Below are 16,492 nucleotides of genomic sequence, written 5' to 3' on the forward strand. Positions count from 1 at the left end.
GACCCCAAATTGTAGTTCAACTGGGAAGAACCCAGGAGATGTATCTGCCGTCATTCAAATCCGCAGAAAGAGTCTGCTGTGAACCCGAGATGACAGAGACCATGGGTGTGTTTTGCAGGCTGCCTCAGAAGGAAAAGCACGGGGCACTGTGGCGATTTCCCCAGGCTCAAGCCAAGGCCAAGGCCAAAGCCCGGGACTGCTAGTTCTCTTCAGGGTCGACACAGGGGATGTAGGTCCTATGGCAATTTCACCGGAAAACAAGACAAAACGAAACGATGACTGGTGGACGTTCCGCTAACGGTAGCAGGGAGATGAGGCATTAGGATAGGAAAACAGAACAGGGTGAATACAAAGCTGTGGAGAGGAACAGGAGCACGCCACCTCCTCGTCGCTTTTAACCCAGAACAGAAATGTGTCCTGGCTCTTGCTGGAATACCCAGAGGTGGCCTTGACGTGCATGCCAGCAAGTCATGGGAGAAGAAAAGGCCTGAAGACAAGCCCTAGCTAAGGGCAAGGCAGCATGAGGGGTTTAGGAATAAAGGAAGCCTGAAGTGTTTTGGGGTGGGTGGCCCCTCAAAAAGGTTGCTACTTGGGTACTTATGGGGGAGATGGTGGAAATTATTATTGATTGAGTGGGGGACATTATTACCAAAGCAAGTTACATACTGCTTTTGGCTCTTGAAAATGGATTTGAAGGTACAGCAGGAATTTAGGTAAGCTAGTCATAAAGAAGAATGAAAATAAAAATGCTGGGAGAACGTTCTTTTTAGAGACAAAAGGAAAACTGCTACTCAAGAAGAGAAGCCAGAGTTTGAAGTCCATGAAAGAAGAAAGAAAAGATGGGGAATAAAGAACCCCCAGAGAAGCCAATATAAGGAAAGACTGGGAAAAAAAAAAGACAAAAATAACAGACTTTTCCATACTTGGGTTCTAAGTTTCTAGAAAAAAAAAAAAAAAAGATGAAAGAGAAAAGATGGCAGACCAATCTCAAGTACTGAAATTGAAACTGTGATTAAAAAACTTCCAACAGGGAGTTCCTGTCATGGCACAGTGGAAACAAATCCAACTTGGAACCATGAGGTTGTGGGTTTGATCCCTGGCCTCACTCGGTGGGTTAAGGATCCACCATTGCTGGAGCTGTGGTGTAGGTCTCAGACACTGCTCAGATGTGGCGTTGCTGTGGCTGTGGTTTAGGTCCAATTCGACCCCTAGCCTGGGAACCTCCATATGACATGGGTGCAGCCCTAAAAAGAAAGAAACAAACTTCCAACAAAGCAAAGTCCAGGACCAGATGGCTTCACAGGTAAATTGTACCCAACCTTTTAGGGAAGAGTTAACACCTATCCCTCTGAAACTATTCCAAAAAATTGCAGAGGAAGGAACACTCCCAAACTCATTCTATGAGGCAACCACTACCCTGATACCAAAACCAGACAAAGATACCACTGTGGAAAACTGTATGGAGATTCCTCATAAAATGAAAAATAGAATTACCATTTGATCCAGTAATCCCACTCCTGGGCATTTATCCAGAGAAAACCAGGACTCGAAAAGATACATGTACTCCAGTGTTCATTGCAGCACTATATGCAATAGCCAAGATGTGGAAACAACCTAAATGTCCATCGACAGAGGAGTGGATCAAGAAGATGTGGTACATATACACAATGGAATATTACTCAGCCATTAAAAGGAACGAAATACTCGCATTTTTAGCAACATGGATGGACCTAGAAATTATCATGCTAAGTGAAGTCAGTCAGACAATGAGACACCAACATCCAATGCTTTCCCTGACATGTGGAATCTGAAAAAAGGACACAATGAACTTCTTTGCAGAACAGATACTGACTCACAGACTTTGAAAAAGTTATGGTTTCCAAAGGAGACAGAGTTTGGGGGGTGGGAGGATGCACTGGGGGTTTGGGATGGAAATGGTATAAATTTGGATTGTGATGATCATTCTACAACGGTAAATGTAATAAAATTCATTGAGCAAAAAGAAAAAAAAAAAAAGCCCCCAGAGAAGCCAATATAAGGAGAGACCAAAAACAAACAGACAAACAAAAAAACCAAAAGTAACAGACTTTTCTATACTTGGATCTAAGTTTCCAGAAAAAAAAAAAAAATACAGGGGAGAAGTGATTTACAAGAGAAGTGATTAGATCACAGAAGAAAACTGAATATCCAATTATATTCCAATAAAACTAGGGGGGAAAAAAAAAACCCAGATAGTTCAAAGGAATTTAGAGGCCTAAAAACCACTGCTTGCTGTGGGACTATAAAAGAGAGGGCCAAAGTCTGGGGGTAGAATGACATTTTATGGTAAAGTACAAGCACTTTGCAGTAAAAAGAGAAGTTAACATTCCTGGAGAGACTGGCTTGGATATTCTTGATACCCATCCGAAGGGGAAGAAGTACCGTGAGAACAGAGGAGTGGATTGCTGGAGAGGGAAACCTGGATTAGGTGTGTGAGTGTAGCAGGGAAACCCAAAGAGCAGCTTTGTGGATGTCCTGGCTCTCCTGGTCTCTATGAGCAAGAATCCAGACAGCAGAAAGGAGAGGGTCCAGGTGAAACACATCTGCCCTTTTGACGGACTCTTGGAAAGGGTGGTCTCACCTGAACAGATTTTCGAAAATACAAAGGGCACCTGTGAAGCTCACACCGCAGCCGAGGATAAAGGCCATGAACATACAGGGGAAAATGGAAGGGGTATGGAAAGAAATATCAAAGGAGATGCATACTTCTATCTCAGAAACGGTATTACCTGAAAGCAAATTCATTTCGGCTTAGAGGAGACAGAACAAGAACCATTTCATTTTCTTGGTTGTTGCATGTTCTATTGTGCTTTTAATCTTTTAGCATCCTGCTTCCTTGGTCCGGTGTAACCGCCCTCCATTGGCTTTACTGCTGGACTCCGCTTACTTCTCAGCTGTCACCTCCACTGAATCATTGCCTGGCCAGTCTCGTGAGGGTTTGGCCCTTCTTGCTATTTATTTCAATGACACCTTTCCAAACTCTCAGCATAGCACTTGTAACATTAGACTCAAGATGTCTGTTCTCTTTTCTGCCTCTTCCATTAAACAGGGCTTGTATTTTGGTTAGTTTTGCTTAACAAAGTGTCTGCCCATGGCTAAAAGTGGATAGAAAGTTACAGGCCAAGAGCAGTCGCGTCTTACTGTGGGAAAGGGATAGGATGGAGAAAAAATGGCAATTCTTAATTTTGGGGTTATAATAAGAAAAATTTGGAATCAGGTGGCCAAGACTCTGAGGGGAAAAAAAACGGAAAGCTATGTTATATGCACTAGTGATTTAAAAAAAAAAAAAAAAAGGAGCTGTTTAGGACATAGCCGATAATAAAGTTTCTTTAGCATTAAGATAGCATTTGGGTTTCTGTTATAAAAGGCAAAGAGAATATGAAGTAGGATCTTATTGATGAGGGTTTCTGGGATAGTAGACGCATGCCAAGGACAGTGTGTAAAGGGACAGGACAGAAATAAATGAGGCCAAGAGGAAACAATCGCGATTTGGGGAGGGGTTTTCCAAATTAGACACGAATAGTACTGGAAATTCAGCTACTTTGGTTGGAGAGAAACTGTAACTACATTTATATATAATAATGCAACTATAGTTTCTGGTAGAGAACTGGTGAGAATAAAATGGTCCAAGACGGAAAAGAGCTTTGAAAGATGAAACTGAAAATGAAAAGTATTAATACCATTTTCTTGCTAGTTTAATATGAGCAGAATAACCATTTTTAAATAGCTTCCGCTACTTCATTTTCAGGCATTGAGCTGCTGGCTCTTGTAAAGATGCAAAAGAACCCTCATTACTTGGTGATACAATAGCTGAGGTGGAATATTTGAATTTCGGAAAAGGTATAAATCCCAGTTACGACTCGGGTCACTTCTAGGGGCGTTGGAACCTCCACAGTTGGAATGCCAGGGGAACTAGAAGGATTCTCGAGGAAGAAAAGGTACAGCTTATCTTTTATATCACAAGCGTGTTGCATCTACTTGGTAGTTTCCGTGTTACTGTGAACATAATACAATCAGATGGTGGTAAGGGAAACAAAACCTTTCTCGTGCTCAGCCCAGTTAATTCAGTTTTCAGCTGTGGATGAAAATAGACAGGGTAGTAAATTAGAGGCACATAGATGAGGCATCTGAATTGCGATTCTCATCTTGGCTCTGTAACTGACTTGAAGCAAACGTGAAGACACTTGCTTAATTCTGCTGCTGCTCACAAATCCCAAAGATGCTAAGTGAACACCTCTAACCTCTGTGTTACCCTCAGTTTCTTAGAGAGGCTGTCCTCTGCCTGTTACTTGTTTTTCAGAGCTTCTGGCTTCTCTCTCTTCCGCAGGGATCTTCTGTTCTCATTCATTTCTGCTTAAAAGTTCTGCAGCTAATGAGTATATTTCTCATGTTGGCCTTTCAGTGCCTACTATGCTGTGGCCGAGTTAGAGAGAAAGTCAAGATCTCTCTAAGTGTATTTGGAATTCAGTTTGCCAAGAATTCACAAATTGTTCATTTGGCAGAAACAATTTGGTTTCCGTCCGGTTTGCCTAGGGGAAAGTTCACTGTGTTCATTAAGAAAATCGAACCTCATTAGGGAATTCCATGGTCCTCGGCATGGAAATGTGGATGCTACTTAATCATAGAGTGCAAACATACAGTTTCTCTGCAAATGAGGATGACGCAAATGTGAATGGAAGCTGTTCTCTTCAGACACAGAAAGCAAATCGGTATATCTCGTTGGCTTCATTTTGCATATATTCAGGCTGACAGCTGGAGTGACCCTCCTGAGATGCTGGGGGCTTTTTAGTTAAACTACATCACAAATTTTTATGAGAAATGGAGACTAAAAATTTTTAAAAGGATGTGTTACGCAATTGGAACGCAAGGCATTTGCAACTAGGATAATTTTGTTCATGTATTATTAATGGCCTTCTGGCTTTCAAATTTGAGCACCATATTTTTAACAGGGGAAACTTAATTTCTAGAAAAAGTGAGAAAACTGACCCATACGTTTCTGGTCGATTTTTATCAGATGATTTTTATCATTTTATTAGGATTGAGTTTTTAATCTCTGGTTTTCATCTGTTGATATCCTGTTAATGCAGATCAATACAAAAATGTTTTTAAAAGAACTTTTTCACGTTTGAAATCTCATAAAAGCATGTGTGCCAGCACTGTACCTTAGAGTGGTTTCAGATTTCCATGGAAATCTATCTCAGAAAAGTAGTAACCATTATTATTCAATAAGTTCTGCAAAGGGACAAATTAAGAGCCTGAGGTAGTAGCCCTTATTTCCATTGCTTTGAAATGCATATTCTTGGCAAAGAAATGAAAAAAATGACAAAATTTAAAATTCACCAATCTTCAGATGACCTCTAAAATCTTGCAACTTGGAGAAGGAATATATGAAATCTAAGGGACATCATTTTGAATTTGAAGCTGAAAAGAATATGCACAAAATTGTGATAACTGAAAAAAGCCATTGGGCAATCAGAGTCCTTGAATGTTTGAAAACATTTGGCTGAAGAGAATAAATCATAGGTACACATGACTTCTTTTTTGAGATAAGATAGAGGAGTCTTTTAGATTTTTAAGCTCATGGGAAAAAAACATAAAATGTAAGGAAAATGTGTCATATCGTAAAAGGTTACTTTCAAATTTATCCAGAGTGAATTAAAGGCAGAGAAATGGGTCAGTGATGTCCCTGGTAGGTGACAATGGCACAGGGTCAAGCGGGACATTTTTCTGAAGGAAGTCATTTCGAGTATAAATAAAGAAGTCCCGTTTGTGTGTGAGCATAAAATCGAACAGCTTACAGAAGTACCTAGAGACAATTCTTCCTTGGGTCATTGACAGGTGGTTTCCTATGCTTACGGATAAGGTACACAAGAAAGGAAAATGGATCAGAGGGTGAGGTTCTATTTCTGAAAGGTGTCAGGTTCTCAAAACTGATTTTTAGAGACAGTACCGAGGTTGAGATTGCAGTTGGATGGCTGAGTTCAAACCCTGACATCGCACTTACTGGCTGTGTGATCTGGGGCCATTCCTAACCTTTGAGCGACTTCGTATCCTTGTCAATAAAATGGGAATGATAACAAACTAAATCACAGAACCATTGTGAAGATTAAACAGTTGACACACACGATGTGCGTACAACAGAAGCGGGCACACAGGAAGTGCTCAATAAATGTTGTTGATATCAGGCTGCCATTGGCAGCCCAGCTTTATGTGTTGGATGCTTGATACAGTTTATTCATGTCTTCACAGCCATGAATTACAGGTTGTCATTACCTCCATTGTCTTAAATGGACAGACTGAGGCTTGTTATTAGCACCCAGAACACAGGTTTGCTAAGCACCAAAATCCATGCTCTTTCTTCTGTGTGGTGAAACTCGTGAAATTGTAATTTTCTTTTTATGTTGTGTCATTATTGAATAGTATCGAACACTAAGCCAGTAAGATACTGTTGGCACAAAGGGCTGAACTGGAAAAAAAAAAATCGTATGGCAGCATTTCTCTGGGGTAGGTGTTCACAGCCAGATTCTTCATCTCTAAATATCACGCTTCATCTGTTAAGCAGTTTGTACTTGCTTTCAGGTCTTCCTGAAGGCGCAGGAATCAGCAGGCTGCAATTCCTGCATGACCGTCTCAAGGTCTTCCATGGGTATCTGCAGACTGTTGGGGTGAAAGGGATTCTCAGAGGAGCAGAAGCGCGTCCACACCCAAGCTCCCTGATGCGCCTCTACATTCCTGAGGTGGCCTGAGTTAAATGTATTGACTAAAAGGGGATGGCTTACATGACCTTGAATCAGAAGGGATCATAAAGTCTATTCTCTTCTCATAGGGATTCAGGGAGGTCAAATAAGAAAGAAAACATGTAGAAGGATAAGCTTTCTGCAAAGGAGAGGATAAATAAATGCACGAAAGGGGTTATAGCCAGCAACGAACATACTTTATATTAGAAAAATATAAAAGCAAGCCACCTTCTCTAACCGTGGGATAAGTGCTATATTCTCTCACGTGGCCAGAGGCGAATGGACATTGACCGGCCATTGTAGGGATGCTCTGTGGCTGACGCACTTGTTGGGCTCCAAGTAGCTGAGGCTTTGAACTGAAGTTGAAGGTCAGATAGATCTAGATTTGAAACCATGACTTGTCCCTTTGTAGCTGGGTGACTTTAGGTAGATTGCTTGATCTCCCTGAGCCTCAGTTTGCTACTGGAGAACGATGATGCTGGCACTGAACTCGGCTGGTGGGTGTGAGGATCAAATGAGATGAGATACAGCAAGTGCGTAGAGTGATGCCCGGAACACAGTCCGCGCACAGTGCATGCTCGCTATTTCATCAGTTACTCTCGGCAGCATTTCTATCCGTAAACAATTAAGAATGACTTTTTACAAAATACTAATGCACCCATCTTCATGGGTGCCCTGCCCAGCTGGTGGCAGGCACAGTGCCGGACACATAACAGACACTCCTACTTCTGTTGTATTACTTAGGGGGAGGATAATGTCATGTGAACGCTGACAGGAAACAGTTGCTCTAAGTCAGCCCTCGGACGAGTTTGTTCTTGGACACGCAGAAGAGCCGTAGACGTGGACAGCCAGGGGGGAGATCTGGTGAGACGGCCCGCTGCTCTTGGGCCCTGCCCTCCTTCTGCAGGGCGGCCTGGGGTCTCCTCACACAGTGGGTCTCTCGCAGTTGCAATCTCTTGAGTCCTGCCCTTGAGTAAACCGTGGTTTGGAGCGGGTCCCCTGCTTCACCCCTCCGTGGCTCTGAGCTCCCGGATCAGCCCAGGAGGGACCAGGGGCTTTTCGTGGTTTATTACAGCGGGCTGCTCACTGGGGGGAGCAGGAAGGGACATCAGGAAGCCCCTAAGGGGGCTTGAAGACGTAGAGCTTAAGAGAGAGGGTGAAGGTCCTTTTTCCCTCACATCCTGTCCCTCAGGACATGTTTTTCCTTTGGAGAGTTTTTTTCTTTGAAGAAAGGCTAGCACTTTTGGCTTTATTGGCACTTTAGGAAAAAAGGAGACCATTAAGGAGATGATGGAATCATAAAAATTAAGCAGTGGAGGTTGATCGTGGGTATAGTACTACTTAGAACATTAAATAGAATATATAAGCATTAACGTTAAGGAAGTTTTTGTGGTGGAGGAAAAGGAGGGTGTTAATATGATCTTAAATGGAAAGGATTCTGTTTGATCAAAAAAATAACTCACTGTATTTCCTTAAAACTAGTGGATCTTTCTGTAATTTCAATTAGTGCCTTGCTTTCTCACTTCTCAGTTAACCAAACCAGAGTCGAGTCCCTTTCAATGGTTGTCATGCCCTCGCCCCTCTAACTGAAAACAAAGTTCTTTAGTTCTATTTCTTAAAAAAGTTTCCAAATTCAGGTTCTTATCTTCACTGCCACATAGTTGCATGGACTCTGCAACAACCTCTTAAATGCAAGCAAGAGCCTCCAATTCATCTTTTCACTGCCAATGAATTAGCTTTCAAATCACAGAACTGATGAGGCCACTGGTGGCTTTAATATCATCCTGGTTCCCAACTGTAAGAAAAAAATGTTAATTTCCACCTTCAGTGCTCTAAACGATTACCCTTATTTATTTTTCTGCCTTAGCTTCTGCCCCCATCATTTTCCTCTCACATATGCGCTAGATCCTCACCGATCTCCATTTCTCTCTAAACGTCTCGCGTGCTCACCTTGCTTCCCCTGCTGAGAAACCTTCATCCTTGACCTGTTGGACACCCTGTCATCCTTTATGACCCACTCCAAGTTCCCTTCTCATCATGCCTTCTGAACGCTCCATCTCCAGGCAGCACCATCTTTTCCTCATTTGCCTCTGCACTCCTTGAGTGGAAAAACTATATCTCATGCATCTTTATATCTCCAGAGCCCACATGGAATGATCTGTAGATAAGTTTGTATATTCATCAAATGCATGAAAAAAATCTTCCGCCAAAGGGCCATTTCCATTGCTGATGCATTTTCACTGGAGAGAGTTAAATCTAGAGAACATAGTTGCTTGTATGGAAAGTGTTTGATACATACAGTGGATGGATTGTGGGAAACAGGGCAGGGGTTCTACGGTTACGTGGCACCTGGAGCGTGGGCTCTGACTCATCTGAGTAAAAATATAGGCTTAGTAGGCTAACTGTCCTAGGATTTGGGCAGGGGGAGTTCTTTAACCTTTCTTTGGTAAAATGAGGGTAACAATGCTTCCAATAGTGTGTCGGATGGCGATGGCTATTAAACCGTATGCATTACCGTGGATGGAGTGCGCTTTTATTGAAATGAAGGAACTTTTATACACAAACTTAAAAATTGGGTAGGGTATCAACAGTGCACTTGGACAGAGAGGAGAAAACAATATGCTAATGGAGACATGAAAGAAACGGAGAAGCTCATCACTAGGGATGCGTCCTAGACCGAGGCGGCAGGTTTCAAGTACGAGGAGGCGCACAGCTTCCTTAACTGTTACATAGTTCCTCCTTAAATCATTGGTAGTGCATGGCTAGACCATGGCGTATTATGTGCTATAAAATATAATTACATCATATAAATGATCATATAGTTCCTACCTACAGTCATTACTTAGAGAGATTTCCATTTTCCCCATTGTTTGATTTCTGGCTGCACTTGTGGAAACAGTCGAGCTCAAATGGGAAAAGACAAGATACTACACTAGCCACTTTGGCCATTTAGCCCTGAGTCATCCTCAGATCTTTCCTTCCTAGTTTCAACTTGGGTCTTTGAACTGTTTGCAGACAGCGTATTTATCTGTGCCATTGGCAGGGTACACGTGGGGCCGTCTGAAGAAGTCTCTGAAATGAATACAACCATTAGGACTTTAAAATGCCACTTGACGGCCATCCATTTAAAAGCTATTACCAATCGGCTGCCTCTTGCAGGCCAAGGGGAAAGAAAAATCTGGGTTGAAGATCCTTGAAATCAGAGATGAGCAGGAAAATACTGCCTCATTTCCAAACAGGGAGCCAGGGTGTCAAACATCTTTAGTTTCTCTGAAGACAGAATCTCTCTGGTGGATTTTTTTGGGAAAGGTAGGGTGAACCAACCCCACCTCCACGTTTGCTGTGATAACATCCTGCCTCTCTCGGCCGCCACCCCCACGCCGGCAGCCGCTCCCTGCTCTAGCGAGTGCTTGGCATTCGGCTTTCGGCTTGGCTCTTTCTCAGCATCTGCCTGATCATATTTCGAAATGTCATTCACATTTATAAGCAGGCCAGTGCACAAACCAAAATTAATTTAACTCACAATGGCACGTTAATAGTATTACTTTTGACACCACGGAACACTTATTAACTGCAGCTTGTCACAGGCCTCTCAGACTGAATAGCCCAACTACAGATGGAGAGAAAAAGAAATAGGAGCTAAAGGGTTTCTGGAGTGCCAGACATTGTGAAAAAGTCAAGGAAGCTGAGTTCTTCCACGAGTCGGCTCAAATGGACTGTCTGTGATCGGCAAGAAAGTCTGTCTCATTTTGTTGGATGAGCCTCTAAGAAAATACTTCTACGGCACAATATTATTTAAGCGTTGGGGTTTTTCCCCTCTGTCAGTAAATAGGGCCTTTGTATTTGAAAGAGGTCGTATGAAATTTAAGTAACACAATTATTTACGTTCTCATAGTGCAAGGGTGCAGGAGGAGGACAAAGCGAAAGGAAGCTGGTGTTCATTGCACAGTTACTCGTTCCGGGCGTTCTCACGTACAGCACCTTTTTACAACAGTTTAGGGTGAGGTTTTCCCACTGAGGTATAACTGGCATTGTCACAAGGCTTTGTGTTCGCTCTCAGATGCGTAAGGAAATGACAGCACATGGAGGTGAGCGGGCCTCTGGGTTGCACTGTCACGAAGGGCAGAGGCGGTTTGAACAGAGCTCGAACTGCCGAAGACCCTTCTGGATCCATGAATCCCCCCTGCAGCTTCGTACATCAGTATGAAAGGAGGGAAATCATGGTTCTTGCACAACGTGGGGAACCCTCTCTCTGCCATGAGCTGTAGGTTCCATGGAAACGACCTATGTACTTTGTGTGTTACTCAAAGCTGGCTGTTACAAACAGACCTGAACTTGGTCCTGAAAAGGCAAAGCTAGGTCAACAAAGGTACATATTTTTGGTATGAAATGAGGGCATAACAGTATTTATTTTCCTTGTCCAGGACCCGATGGTTTGTTTTTCCAGGTCTGCCAAGAATGAGAGCTTTTTTTTTTTTGGGGGGGGGGCCATAACCCAGCTTTTCGCCACCAAGAAGGTGTACTTTGTCATACTCTGTCTGAAACTGGATGTAGAACATGATACAGGAAATACCGGGACGTCTCATTGCCTGAGCTTCCTGTCGGCCAGCCAGGAAGTGAAATCTCCTTAGCTGTCAGGAGCAGACCAAAGGTCATGTAGAAATGAATGCACAGTTCAGCCTCCCCCAGGCGCTGTGATCCCCCTGTGAAGACACTTAAGTGGGATTCAGATACTACAGCAGACTATCCAAAGGTTACCAGGTTTTACTGCAGTGCGGCAAGCCTGCCACCTGCCAGAGTTTCTGGAGGTGGCCAGGAGAAGGGAGCAAAAATGTGATGGCCTCTTAGAACAGAACTGGGCTCGCATTAAAAATGCAAGTGCTTTAAAATGCATGCTTCAAAGAAGCATTTGGAATCTATGTGATTGTGTGATGGTAGCTCAAAGGTGTTGAAAGCTTTTTTAACAACCTCTTTTCTGCTGCATTAACCCAACGTGTGTGTCTTTCTCATTGTACTTTGCTCCATTCTTTTGTAGGGCAAGGAAACAGTCGCCACAGACATATGCCTCTTTGCCAGTCAAAGATTTTATTTCAGCAACACAGCTTTTGGTAGTCTCTTCGAGATTTCTCACTTTGCCCGTGGTGTGAGACACGCGGGATGCTGCACATCCCAAAAGCCAGAGAAGCATGGTGGGTTCCTCGCTCTTATTTTTAAATGCTCATCTATTTGGACCTTCCTATTGTCCGCTGACTTAAAGGCAAATCCTAAATGCTTTTCTGGAACAATCTATCAGAAATTTTCTGGGGCAAACTATTTGGAAGAAGGAAAATAAAAACTCGTCAGCTAATAGTAATACGAGTTACAGTGGAAACCCATTCCATATGTCTTAAGAACAGAGAAGGGAATGAAGGAGGGGTCACGTGGTTTTATCTTTGTTTTCTTGTAACTCGGGATAGAGCATTTACAACAAAAAAGGGCCTGTGCTGAAACCTAGTATATTAGACTGAATTAGACAAAAGAGTAGTCTTTTGTCGTTATGTCAAATGCGTGTATGTGTGTGTGCATTTATATTTACACACGTAGCTTCACAGTGGGACCAAAATGTCATCTTAGCAACCCAAGATAATATTCTCATTTTTCATAGATTCTCAAATTATCTTTATCCATATGCACATATTTGAGAAAACTGTAACACCATCATAAACAGGTGTGTATATATATATATATATATATACACCTTAGTATTATTAAGTATATATATATATATAATTTTACATTCTGCTTTTTCTGCTTAATAATACTAAAGTATTTTTCCACATTATCATGTCTAATGGGTAATATTCCATTAACTGGTAGTATAGCCATTTTCTTACTGTTGAACAGTGAGCCCATTTTAATGTGTGAAATAATAAGTTAAAATTAGCTTCCATGAATATGAATTTCTGTGCAGTTTAGATAGGATGGCCGGAGGCTCAGCTCGTTACTGCTTCTGTTTGCAAGAACTCTTTATAATGTGAAATCTCACATCTCTGGATAGAATGTTTTGCAGTAAGTAACCCTCATTAAAAGTAGATTTTTTAAAAAACACCTGTTATCTTTTTTCTCCTTCCTTCCTTCCTTTCTCTCTCTCTCTCTTTCTTTCTTTCTTTCCTTCCTTCTTTCTTTCGTAACAATTTACCTGGTAGAAAAGTCAACATGATCTGACTTTGGCTTTTATTGCGTTTGTCTAATTTTCCACTGAGATTTTGCAGCCTGTGGGCCATTACCCAAGAAAGTTAGCCATGGGTTAAAACAGAAAGCCACTCTGCTAAATCAAGTCCCCAGATCTGTCACTGCAGTTCAGAATTTGAGGAATCAGTTTCTGCTATTTCTCACTGTCGAAAATTGATTACTTTGAAGGAGACTAAAAACCAAAGCACTGATAACAGTGTTTATCAAAGTAACTGTAGAGGGTATGTCTTACTGTGATAGGTCCTATGAAAATGCAGGGACAGATTCGAAGTCAAAAAAAATGAGAACGTGGACGTAAGCCTTGATTTAGATTGATGCTACGGCTCTTTTTCTTTCATGGCTTTGCTTTTTAAACACCTTGGATGAATCACAGGGCTGCTGGACCCCATGAGACATCACCTGGTCTGCTCCCTTAGCTTGAAGCGGGACTACAGATCCGTGCCCCAATTCTTATTTTTAAAAACCCTCCAGAGAGTCAGGCTGTTGGAGATAGCTGTTTGAACATTTAACTCTGCCAGGGGGGTTGTCTTTGGTTTCCATGCCACAGTTGAACGCCTTTTTGTTTGAACAGGCAGCGGCTTCAGAAGGTCAGTCTGAGTTGTCTCGAATAGATGTTTTACCGCCAATTAATGGACATTGATTAGTCAGTTCTCTCTCTCAGAGAAAGAGATGGTGGCTCTGGTACTAGGAGAGCCCAGATCAGACAGGCAACACGCATAGACGCCGCGCCCTGAGATGGGAAGGAAGAGAGCATTTGGCTTGGAAGCGTAGGGCAGGTTTCCAGGGGCCTCCAAAGCACAGACGTGGAGCAGTGTTAATAATATTTACTATGATACTCACGAGTTTAAGATTTGTATTTTCTCTGTTCTTGCCACATAATAATCTACATTTTTAGGGGGCAAATATGAACTGGTAAACGTTGAAATACATGGGACATAAGATACTCAAAAGAGACGTAACCCTTTAAGGGTGAGAAATCGTGTAAAATCTCAAGGGTTTTTAATAGAAAGGCTGAGGCATAGAGGGTGATGTCGCTCAGCCGCTTCCATCTGCGGATAGATGGGTCCCCCATTCTCAGTCTCAGGACATGTCTGAATAACTTATTTCTGAAACTCTTTGGGAGATGTTGGCTTACTGTGTACAAGTCTTTGTTTAGGAGTGTCAGAACTTGCATCTAGGAAATGAACCCTTTCCCTTCTCAGCTCAGAGACTAAGTGCATATAATTTAATGTGGAAAGGAGGCACCATGAAGCATTTTCTTAGAGAACACGGGGCGGGCAGGTGTGCTTAGTATGGGAGGGGCTGTGAGCAGTGGCCGATCACAGCCACTAGACTTGCTTTGTTGAGCTCCCAGCCTCTGCTTTCCGCCTCCCACCCCAGCACTCTAACTAATGGCTGGGCAAGTGGCTTCCTGCTCCACTCAGAGAAGATGACACGATGTCTCGAGCATTATCTCCTGCAGAAATGACACATGATGAGCTGGTTTTTGCTCCCAGTTCCTTAAATTCTAGCCCAGGGCACTGAATTCATTATGTGTCGAACAGGAGGCTCTGAAAGGAGGTTTGATCCTTTTGATCGTGTCCTGGGTTTTTCCATGAAGTCATCCCTGTGACTCGTACAGTACATCCTGGTAAATACTTATCTCGGACTCAAACCAAAAGCCCCAACAGCAGCTCTCTTCCAAATCAACCTTATTAAAATGCAGCTTTGTCTCAACCCTTGTCTGCCTTCAGGTTCAGCTTGTTGGCTGTGGAGTCACATGCACTGGGAGGAACAATTTCCTTTCCTCCGCGACACCACACACGGAAGAGAGGGAACTCAAACTGCATGTGTGCTCTTTAAAGAGGCACCCTTCTGATCTGATTAGGACTTCAGGAAAACCCCTCTCCGTTTTCTAAGGGTCAGCACCCGTCACATGCCACATTTCTTTCGGAAGTGCATTGCCAGGCTCCCTTTATACTTTGCTCGGACAATTCCTAACTCCCAGTCCCAGGAATCTGACATGCAGCCTCTGCGTCACATCAGAATCTAAGAATAGAATAAACAGTAATTAACATGGCCTTGAAGGCAAACCATTGAACTATCCGGTCGTTACTTCTGAGTTAGGTGATTTCAGCAGAGTTGCTTCGCCTCTGGGAGCCTCAGTTTCCTCATCTGCAAATTGGGGTTCATACGTCTCACACAAGTTTGTGAGATCAATTGGAGCTCATGTGTTTATTGATTTATGATTTAAATTAAATGTGGCAATGGTCCCTCCCCACCCCACCCCCACCACAGAGCTGAGCAGCAACTGGAATTTAAAAATTAGGAAGCTGTGGAAAAGGGGCCATGAACCAGCAGGTGAAAGAAGCTGGGTTTGTGGTGGGGGGGTGGTGTGAATGGAGAGCTCTAGAAATCACCGGATAGAGACAGTGCTGCCGCAGGGAGCCAGGTCAGTTGAACATGAGCTCAACTTCTCATGTTCTGTGCAGGAGCTGCTTCTCTTGCTTTGTGATACACAGCTGCCTAGAAAACTCTAAGGAGCAAAAGACACTTTGTTTCATGGAAACATTTCTCTTGGATTCTAGCATACTTAATTAAACACTGTCTGGAGCATCGGAATTGTCGCATTGGTCTTTGGTGTCTCAGGTGTAATTAGAAGGTAGGGCTCCAGCCCCACGTTCATTACCATCCGTGATGAGAGGAAAGAGGATGAAAGAGACGGAAGCGGTGGCTTGCTGCTGCCGGGAACTTGCAATGGGATGGAAGGGAACAAATCGGAACGTGGGGAGCAGAGGGGCCTAGCAACAGAAACAGGAGCATCCTAGGTGGCGTCTTTCACAGACGTCTCTGAGTCCCAGAAGGATGGACCCAGGAAGCTCGGGGGCAGCTGGAAGGGTTGGGAAGAGGAAGAGAGGCTGTGGGTGGTGGCCTTAGACTTGAGAGAATAAGAATGAGAGAAAGTGGAGAGTGTTTCAGGGTGGGTCTCTGTGTGTGCAGCCTAAGACGACATCCCGGGTACAGGCCCTGGAACCTCTTTTTCAGCTAGAGGCGGTCCCGGGGGATGGCCGATGAGTCTGTGGAGTCAGACCAAAGTCTAAACTCAGACACCCATGAGCTGCACGAATTGGTGCTGTTCCAGCTTCTCTGAGTTTTAGCTTCTCGGTCTATCAGCTGGAGATACTGCTGGTACCTACCCCAGAGTGTCCTTGTGAGGAATAAATGAGCTAACACACTTCATACAGGGTTTGCCCCACACAGAAACTCGGTAGATGTGAGTTTAAACACAGTTACATTTGTGCTCTACCCAATTTTTCCAGCTATCGGAGCTTTGAAAATACTGCCTACCAACAAGAAGAACGATAATTTCGCTTGAAATTAGGTAACCTCACTGTGACACTCAGGTCCATGCCCTTGATGTCATTTTCCAACGTGGCCTCAATATAAACAAAGCATCCGTACGACAGCCTTGGAAAGCCCATGACTCCAAAAGAAGCACACCTCTT

General features: G+C 43.2%; 1 protein-coding gene across 1 annotated transcript in view; it reads right to left on the minus strand.

Annotated features, from left to right (window-relative positions):
• SYT1 (synaptotagmin 1) overlaps positions 1-16,492 on the minus strand; it is a 523,537-nt gene that overhangs the window by 101,990 nt on the left and 405,055 nt on the right. The window lies entirely within an intron of this gene.

Source organism: Phacochoerus africanus, chromosome 7 (assembly GCF_016906955.1).
Source record: "Phacochoerus africanus isolate WHEZ1 chromosome 7, ROS_Pafr_v1, whole genome shotgun sequence".
NCBI lineage: Eukaryota > Metazoa > Chordata > Mammalia > Artiodactyla > Suidae > Phacochoerus > Phacochoerus africanus.